This window comes from Palaemon carinicauda, chromosome 24 (assembly GCF_036898095.1).
Source record: "Palaemon carinicauda isolate YSFRI2023 chromosome 24, ASM3689809v2, whole genome shotgun sequence".
NCBI classification, from domain to species: Eukaryota; Metazoa; Arthropoda; class Malacostraca; order Decapoda; family Palaemonidae; genus Palaemon; species Palaemon carinicauda.
Genome location: NC_090748.1, coordinates 66,167,725 through 66,177,997, shown reverse-complemented (window position 1 = coordinate 66,177,997; position 10,273 = coordinate 66,167,725).

The window sequence follows — 10,273 nt, the reverse complement described above, 5'->3', positions numbered from 1 at the left end:
AAGGTACGGTATTAGCTGCAATGCTATTTGTTATTATGATCTCAGACATAGACTGTGATGTTGAAAACTCCGTAGTGAGAAGTTTCGCTGATGACACAAGAATAAGTAGAGAAATTACTTGTGATGAAGATAGGAACTCACTACAAAGAGATCTAAACAAAATATATGAATGGGCGGAGATAAATAGGATGGTATTTAACTCCGATAAATTTGAATCAATAAATTATGGAAACAGAGAAGGAATGGTGTATGCATACAAGGGACCTAATAATGAGACAATCACAAACAAGGAAGCAATTAAAGACCTTGGTGTAATTTTAAATAGGAATATGTTATGCAACGACCAAATAGCAACACTGTTGGCTAAATGTAAAGCAAAAATGGGGAATGTTATTCAGACACTTTAAAACAAGAAAAGCTGAACACATGATTATGCTTTACAAAACTTATGTGCGTAGTACACTCGAGTACTGCAATGTGATATGGTACCCACACTACCAAAAGGATATTGCGCAAATAGAGAGTGTACAAAGGTCCTATACTGCTAGAATAGAAGAAGTTAAGGACCTTGATTACTGGGAAAGACTGCAATTTTTAAAACTATACAGTCTAGAAAGGAGAAGAGAACGCTACATGATAATACAAGCATGGAAGCAAATAGAAGGAATTGCTGAAAACATCATGGAGCTTAAAGTATCAGAAAGAGCAAGCCGAGGTAGATTAATAGTACCAAAAAGCATTCCAGGTAAACTGAGAAAGGCGCACAGGACATTAATCCACTACGCACCAGCATCGATAATGCAGCGACTATTTAATGTGCTGCCAGCTCATCTAAGAAACATATCAGGAGTGAGCGTAGATGCGTTTAAAAAGCAGCTCGATAAATACCTAAGATGCATCCCAGACCATCCAAGACTGGAAGATGCAAAATACACCGGAAGATGTATTAGCAACTCTCTGGTGGATATACGAGGTGCCTCACACTGAGGGACCTGGGGGAACCCAAACAAAAAATAAGGCAATAAGGCAATAAGGTAAGGCTCTCTCTCTCTCTCTCTCTCTCTCTCTCTCTCTCTCTCTGGTTTCACATATTCTGTGACACTCCTCAGTTTCAGAGACATTTTTTTTTCTCTCTCTCTCTCTTCTCTCTCTCTCTCTCTCTGGTTTCACATATTCTGTGACACTCCTCAGTTTCAGAGACATTTTCTCTCTCTCTCTCTCTCTCTCTCTCTCTCTCTCTCTCTCTCTCTCTCTCTCTCTTTCTGGTTTCACATATTCTGTGACCACTCCTCAGTTTCAGAGACATTTTCTCTCTCTCTCTCCTCTCTCTCTCTCCTCTCTCTCTCTCTCTCTCTCTGGTTTCACATATTCTGTGACACTCCTCAGTTTCAGAGACATTTTCTCTCTCTCTCTCTCTCTCTCTCTCTCTGGTTTCACATATTTTGTGACACTCCTCAGTTTCAGAGACATTTTCTCTCTCTCCTCTCTCTCTCTCTCTCTCTCTCTCTCTGGTTTCACATATTCTGTGACACTCCTCAGTTTTCAGAGTCATTTTCTCTCTCTCTCTCTCTCTCTCTCTCTCTCTCTCTCTCTCTCTCTCTCTCTCTCTCTTTCTCTCTGGTTTCACATATTCTGTGACACTCCCTCAGTTTCAGAGACATTCTCTCTCTCTCTCTCTCTCTGGTTTCACATATTCTGTGACACTCCTCAGTTTCAGAGACATTTTCTCTCTCTCCTCTCTCTCTCTCTCTCTGGTTTCACATATTCTGTGACACTCCTCCTCAGTTTCAGAGACATTTTCTCTCTTTCTCTCTCTCTCTCTCTCTCTCTCTCTCTCTCTCTCTCTCTCTCTGGTTTCACATATTCTGTGACACTCCTCAGTTTCAGAGACATTTTTTTTTCTCTCTCTCTCTCTCCTCTCTCCTCTCTCTCTCTCTCTCCTCTCTCTCTCTCTCTCTCTCTGGTTTCACATATTCTGTGACACTCCTCAGTTTCAGAGACATTTTCCCTCTCTCTCTCTCTCTCTCTCTCTCTCTCTCTCCTCTCTCTCTCTCTCTCTCTCTCTCTGGTTTCACATATTCTGTGACACTCCTCAGTTTCAGAGACATTTTTTTCTCTCTCTCTCTCTCTCTCCTCTCTGGTTTCACATATTCTGTGACACTCCTCAGTTTCAGAGACATTTTCCCTCTCTCTCTCTCTCTCTCTCTCTCTCTCTGGTTTCACATATTCTGTGACACTCCTCAGTTTCAGAGACATTTTCCCTCTCTCTCTCTCTCTCTCTCTCTCTCTCTCTCTCTCTCTCTCTGGTTTCACATATTCTGTGACACTCCTCAGTTTCAGAGACATTTTCTCTCTCTCTCTCTCTCTCTCTCTCTCTCTCTCTCTCTCTCTCTCTCTCTCTCTCGTTTCACATATTCTGTAACACACCTCAGGTTCAGAGACATTGGTTCGTTTGCTGAGGATAAATTAACGGTCATCTTTCTTTTAATTTTTGAATTATCGTTTGATTTATATCCAATAAGTATAAATAAATCTAGAGTTATTTGTCTATGAACAGGTAGAAATGCTTGTTTATGATCGTACATTCAGGTCATAATTTAACAAGAAAATGGACGCTACTTATTGTAACGAAGATGATTGTAACTTATTCTATGCAATCTCCCCTGTATAATAAAGAGCAAGTGTCGGACGTATAGCTATTCGTTCTCTCCATGTTCCTCTGGTATGGAGGAGAGGGAGTAGACATACTTTAGTGAGAGGGGAACCCCGAGTGGTACAATGCATGTGTGTGCATATCTATTATTATTATTATTATTATCATTATTATTATTATTATCAAATGCTAAGATACAACCCTAGTTGGAAAAGCAGGATGCTATAAGCCCAGGGGGCTCCAACAGGGAAAATAGCCCAGTGAGGAAATGAAATAAGGAAAAACAAAATAGTTTAAGAATAGTAACAACATTAAAATGAATATTTCCTATATAAACTATAAAAACGTAAACAAAACAAGAGGAAGAGAAACTAGATATAACAGTGTGCCCGAGTGTACTCTCAAGCAAGAGAACTCTAACCCAAGACAGTGGAAGACCATTTTACAGAGGGTATGGCACTACCCAAGACTAGAGAACAAGAGCTGCTTACCATAGCTAAAGAGTCTCTTCTACCCTTTACATAGATAAAAGTCGCCACTGAACAATTAGAATGCAGTAGTTAACCCCTTGAGAGAAGAAGAATTGTAAATATTAACCGTAATAAGGAAACATTCTGTAATCTTATTTGAGATATTTTATTTGTATGAATTCGTATGTTTTTTTTTCAAGAATTTATTTATGTTAATTACAATAGATGTTCGTTTTAACGCATTACTCATTTTCCGATACTGTAGTGATTTTTCCTAATAAGGAGAGTTGCATTTTTTACTTTATTTTAGAGGTCACATCTTCTGTTCTTTTATGGGTTTCATCTATCTATCTATCTACCAAGGTACTTACTCCCAATTTTTGGGGTACCCGCCATAAAAATGTTGGGTGGGGGGTGGGGGGTGACTTCAAGGTACTTGCTCCAATTTCGGGGTGTAGTTGACATTAAAATCTTGGGTGGGGTTACTTTTCGTCTTTTTGCTCCTCCCATCCTGACGTGGGATTCAACCGAGTTTGGTTGGTACTGCTAGGGTGCCACAGTCCACCTTCCCCCGCTATCCACCACAAACTTCATATGCTGAATCTGCCGCTATCTCATCGGTCACCAAGGCGACCGGTGGAAGCAGCGGGGCCCATCGGAACTGCGTCACAATCGCCCGACATTCATTTCTATTTCTAGCACGCTCTTTTCCTTCCTTCACATCTATCCTCTTTTGACAGGCTATTGGAAACGCGCCATGTTTTAAAGAATCCTCACAACAGCGATAAGATGTGACTAAAATTGCCTTATAAAAACAAAAGCAGGGAAAAATGGTTAGGTTTATTTAGTCTCTCTCTCTCTCTCTCTCTCTCTCTCTCTCTCTCTCTCTCTCTCTCTCTCTTTCTTTCTTTTGCCTTGAGGGAAAAATGGTTAGGTTTATTTAATCTTTCAGTTGCTCTCTCTCTCTCTCTCTCTCTCTCTCTCTCTCTCTCTCTCTCTCTCTCTCTCTCTAGCGATATCATAGACTGGGGTTCAAGTCCCGCTCAATCTCGATAATTTCCTGAAGTGTCTGCAACCTCACCACCCTTGTGAGTTAAGGATAGGGGTTTTGGTTTATCCTATAGGTCTACCTGCTGAATCACCAGCAGCCATTGCCTGGCCCTTCCTGGTCATGACTTGAGAGGAGAGGGTGATTGAGCGCTGATCTTATGTATATATGGTCAGTCTCTAGGGCATTTTCACTGTCCCTTGCCTTTGCTATTCATGAGTAACCTTTAAACCTTTAAAGGCAAAGAATTCCTAGTTCAATTTATTATTATTATTATTATTATTATTATTATTATTATTATTATTATTATTATTATTATTATCATCATTATTAGCTAAGCTACGACCCTATAGTCAATTCTTTTGAGTGAGGCAGATTTACCCCCACTCGCAGGGGTGCCCTTTTAGCTCGGAAAAGTTTTCGGATCGCTGATTGGTTGGACAGGAAAATTCTAACCAATCAGATAGCAGGAAACTTTTCCGAGCCAAAAGGGCACTGCAAGTCGGTGGAAATGTGCCTCATTAAAAAAAATTGAGTATAGCTGTAAAATCAGAATGCTATAATAGTATATCGGCTTGTGTATAAAAGCCATATTTTCATATAGAATCTTGGCAACAAGTTTTATTATCATCTAAATACATCATCAAACAGGGAAAATTATGTTGCTAGTTTTTCTGTGTGGTCCCAGACTGATTTTCAGCATCAACAAATAATATCGTAAAAATTCCGCAAAAATAACATATTTTCAAGTTATTTACAGTGTGTAACAATTTTAAATGGCCATAATTATCCAGTTTTGGAAAATATGTGATAAAGACTAATAGTGTGTGACTATTTTGTACTTATGGTATAAATTTTCACCAAAAGAATCTGCTTCTAGCAACTTAACAAGTAATTCTTATTGCAAAAGAATAACACAAATGTTAATGATCCGCTGTTTCAAGTTACAGCCACAAATGTCCACGACGTCAGTCCTCTTCAATATCCTGGCGATCTGTGATAGGATTAGTGTTCTGGCATGTGTCATCTCCTGTACAGTTGCACAATTCAGTGCACACAAGATTATTTTGTCTGCAAGAGCATCTGCGCGAACACTTGTTGGCTGAATCGATGTTAGTGGATCCGCAGTTGCATCGACTGAGTTGAAGAACTACTTCTGGAGCTGGTGCTTCCTTTGATAGCAGTGGCATCAGTTTGTCATGTTGCATTTGCCATCCGAGTATGAGAGGATTTGGTATGACTGGATTTAAGACCAGGTCTTGTGACCAAACACTTGCTTGAATATGTGCGCGTCGGATGTGCTCGAGCCAAGCTCCATGTGTAGGTGGTAACAAGTTTACTCCTTGGTCAGATTTCAGCCTTTTGAAGAGGTACCACCTGAGATTCTTTGCCTTGGCGATATGGAGTTGCTTAGGACAGAAGAGTGAGCATAAGAATTCTTCACACCCTTCGACCACACTATCTGATGGTTCGGCTCCTTCTCCAAGCCCATTCAGTGCAGCAAGTTACGGTTGAACTGGCATTAAGGAAAGCTTTGAAGCATCCTTTTTTTCCTTTGCCTTGTATATGCCCAGTTGTATCGCATCCAGTCAGCGCATGCCATTTGATCAAAGCTGATGCTTTGTCAGAACCAAGCTTGTCATAGATGGGTTTCAGCTGGATGATGCGACGGCGTTCTCCGGTGCCCATGATCATTGCTGGTCGCGTACCAAGCATTGGCACCCTACGAAGAGCCAAGAGCAGAACATCAGTGTCCTGTGAGTATATGTGGACTTCAAATCCTGTTCCTGCTACTTCTACAGCGTGTAATATCATCAGAGTGTCAGCTTCTTCGTGGGTGCTTACACCTGTAGATACATGACATTCAGAGTTTGTCATAATGCTGCTGCGTGTCACGGTTACTAGGTTCTTGGTGGTACTCTGGTTGATGAGTTGTTGTGCCAGGTACAAAGTGAATGAATCCTTTGTCTCATTGCTTGCAAGAAATGTACCTTTGTCTTTGATACAAGTTGCATCTTCTACAATATAGGAATTGATTCCCTTGGACTTGCCTCTGCGGCTCTCCCATGTGCCCTCCTTGAGTGAAGATACTATGGTGTAATTATCAAAGATGATCCTCACTTGGCCATAACCTCGAGCTTTTGAGTCAATCAACTTGACATATGATGTGTCTAAATCCTTGCAGTTTTTGACGTTCTTGATAGCCATCAACTCATGCAATACAGCCATGCCATCAACTACAAGACAGAACCCCTCGTTTTCATCGTTGGTGCCCTGAGCATTGGTTCCTGGGGTTGTATTGTCATCTGGCTCCAGAAGGTTCTCCAGCAGGTGGATTACCATGCTCTTGTCAGTGGTCGGGTGGATTGCTCCATCTGGTTGCATCAGTAACCTGTTTATGTACACAAACTCGTGGGTGCCAATCACTTCTAAGTTGATGTCATCCCTTGAGGATCGTGCTATCACCAGCATCCTAGCAAACAGTGATGATGTTGCTTTCAGTGTGATCACTTGGGAACTGGCTTTCAGTTTAATTTCCGTGGCATTTGCTGACCAAGACAGCAGTTTAACCTTTGTCATCTTGGCCCACAGGTTTCCATTGCCAATCAGACGATCTTCAATGAAATTTCTGTATGCATCCATGCTAATCTGCTCTGTGGACAGAATGCTTTCTTTGATGTTGTCGGGAATGATCTCTTTTGACAGAAGCTTGAACATCCGACCTGTCGTTGCATCACTGGCGGGCCCAGTCTCAGTTCCTTTTGATCCACTAAAAGGATAGTACCTTCTTCAGTTGTGTGATTGCCTGTTCCTGGCGACGAACTTTGGCCTGAGAGAGGCAGTGGTGCTGTTGTTGTATTGTAGCACTGTTGGACACTGCTGCCAGTTGTTCACTTTCGGAAGCAATGCGTGCCAACTCAGGACCAGGGAGACAGAACTTCAGCAAAGTCTTTGGGTTTAATGTAATTCCAGAGATTCCTCCTTGACCTTTGGTAGATTTATTTTGATGCTCCATTGCCTGGTCTACTGCAATACGAGTGAACGGGATAGTGTTGCTTGTATTCACTGTGAAGTCACCATTTACAAACTCTTGCCAAATCATTGGATCTGGGGTTTGTATCTCTTGCATTCGAGCTATGTATTCGGGTATGTTCTGTGCATAATCCAATCCATTGTACGCGAAGAAGTAGACACAGAGCTTTTCTAGTGCTGACAAGTAGAGAAACCAGTTACCCTCACGTGTAGCGCGTTGGAACTACAGCAGAACCATCACCTGTTTCATGTACATACGCGCCCACTTGTACATTGGATCTTGGTCATGAGCGTCATCATATTCATGAAGCTGCTTTTCCAGGTTCATGGACTCCAGCTTCATTGCAAATGTTTGGTGTGCCGTACGGACTTCAAAATTGGCCTTGCATGCGTCGGTCTATTCTTGTGCAGCTGAACGTAGTGAATCACACACTGTCGGGTGGTCATCCAAGAATGCACTAAACCATAGGTCAAAGAGAGCTTGGAGTGTTATTTGGTGAGCTTGAAGAGCCCTATTATGGTGGTTGCCACTAACGATCTGGGCAACAGTAACACTGCTGTATATGTCTGCTTCCTGCCATGCATCATCAATACCGCTCCCCTCAATCGTCCTGCCTAAGCACCTCAAGGAACGCAACACTGTGTGGAACCCACCAGGGCATAACACCCATTTGTCCTTGTACTGCGGATCCAGGTATGGGAGTTTTAGAGCTCGTTTATACAGATCCATATCCATGGTTACCACCAGTTTGTTGTCTGGGCCAGTCACAAGCTCATTCAACCTATACAAGTTCTCCAGAGATGTAACTAAAGTGGACCATTCATGACCAGGAGCTTTGATGATTGGAATACCAAAGGCTTGATCAATTACTGCGGGAGCATCTGTAGCTAGTGGCACGTGGGTGAGAGAGTTGTAAGCAGACCAAACAGGCACAAACTGTCTCTTGTTTAACCTGTCAGTTGTTGGTTGATCTTCGCGTTCATCATTGTCTCCTGGGGATACTTCTGAGCCAAGCTCCTGGACGCCAGGTCTATTAAAGAAGCATGCCACCATCCACTGTATGTCACTGCTTTGTGATCTCATGTAAAACTCGTCATACACCCCAATCTTGTAGCTGCTATAGTGTGGGCTGGTCCTGGGCTTTGGACTGCCTTCTATGTCACATGTAGCCAAGTTGAGTATGGTGGGTGGCACATCATGTAGAGACTCAGACGTTGGACTCTCACTGAACTGCACAGGTTTGACCACTGTTTTGCCTTGACCTGATCGCTGATATACTGCCATTGCCGTTCCATGGAAACTTCCTTTTCCGTCTGGGGTGTCCACTTTTTTGTCGACATTGTCCAGTGAAGCCCGTATCCTCTTATTGCGCAGAAGACCTGATGGTACATATACACCATACTCTTTGATATTCTTGGCAACAGCATGGGCGATGGTGTCACATATTGTTGTGACTCTATCATATGAAATCCCAGCGCCACACATGTTCAGCAGAGACACCGCCTTCTGACTTCGAAAGTTGTGGTACATGTATAACGAGAGTCCTATAGCATAAGGACTTTCAAACGTATTACGAAATCTGGAGTCAGATGAAAGTGGGATGTGTGCCACTTGTCGGTCTGTCTTGCAAGCCTGTACGATGGATTGAGACAGAACGAGACATGATTTATGCAACAGTTCAGTACGTGTCTCTGTTGTTGCAGCTTTTGCCCCTTGCAAGATCCATCGCATTAATGTCATTAGTTCAGCTGGAACACCAGCTTCGCCACATCCAACTAAAGAACCATGAAAGGACCACGGATGTTCTTTTCTGGTCTGTAGCACTGCTTGTCTGATGACCTTTGAGCAGCAGTAGATTGCTGTTATGTCTGCTTTCAAGTCTCTCTCCTCCATTGCCTGGTCTATGGCAGACCGACCAGATTCCCTGGAATGTATCACTGCGGGCTTCCTTCCTCTGGCATCAGTGATTATGAAATTGGTAATATTTTGTTCGATTTTTGCTAAGAGGGCCTGTCGTGAGATTTGCTTGTCGGGAATTCGATGGTCGTACATCATGTCAGAGTACAATGCAGCAACATCGGTCAGTGTTATAATGTCTCCATTATCCAAACGCTCTCGTAGTTCGGCGAAAAATTCTATCTCAGCTGATATGAATGCCACTGTGTCTTCATTCGAATGGTCCTTCTTTGTACTGGGTCTTTGGGGATGTTGCAAATAGCGTTGCCAGTGCATCGTATGGCAGCTTTTGTGGTATCTGATGTCCCTGGAAAGAAAGTCTCCATCTGCAAGGATGTCGGCCATGTTTAGCTTCCACAAGTCTTTGTCACTGGCATCAACAATTTTTTTGATTGATTGTCCAATGTCTGCACTTCTACATATATGAAGCTCCTCTGGTGTGGATCCTGCCCTGGCGTGTTTTTTGGTGTGTTTGATTTCTTGGCAGTAGAAGCATAGTTCTCTGTTAAATGCACTCACGTGAGATCGTGTGAGCTTTCTATTGGTCGAATCAACACCTGCATCTCTGTCAGACGCAAGAGTGGCAGTTGATGACGTGGGTCGGCCCCCACCTTTCCTGTAAGACAACATACCAGGGTCGCTTGTTGTAAGTGCCTTTTCATAGCGTTTCTGGTCTCTCTCAGTGTGTCCCTTGTGTGTGACTTCACTATAGCATGTTCTGTGCCAAACAGCATGGTTGTCGTTCAGGATTTCTGCTGATAAACCGCGCATCCGTTGATTTAATTGAACGAAGTCTTGATTCCCATATTCAGCTCGGAGCTCGATAGTGTCAAGGAAGTTCTGATAACTTTCGCTTTTAGGACATGTCAGTGCTTCCAGCTCTTTTCCTTTGCTTTTAGTGTTCGTCCATTTTTCCCCTTGGCATTTTAGACATCGATTGAAGTCAATTGACGGTCTTTTTGTTGGTGGTTCTCCAAAAGTTACAGAGATGGACATCTTTGTTTATATTGTTCACAGTGATGGCGCAGAACTTTTATTCACTCCTGTAAAGAAACAAATATTTGAAGATTAATTCAACATTTCCAAACAGGAATAACATCAAATCACAATTT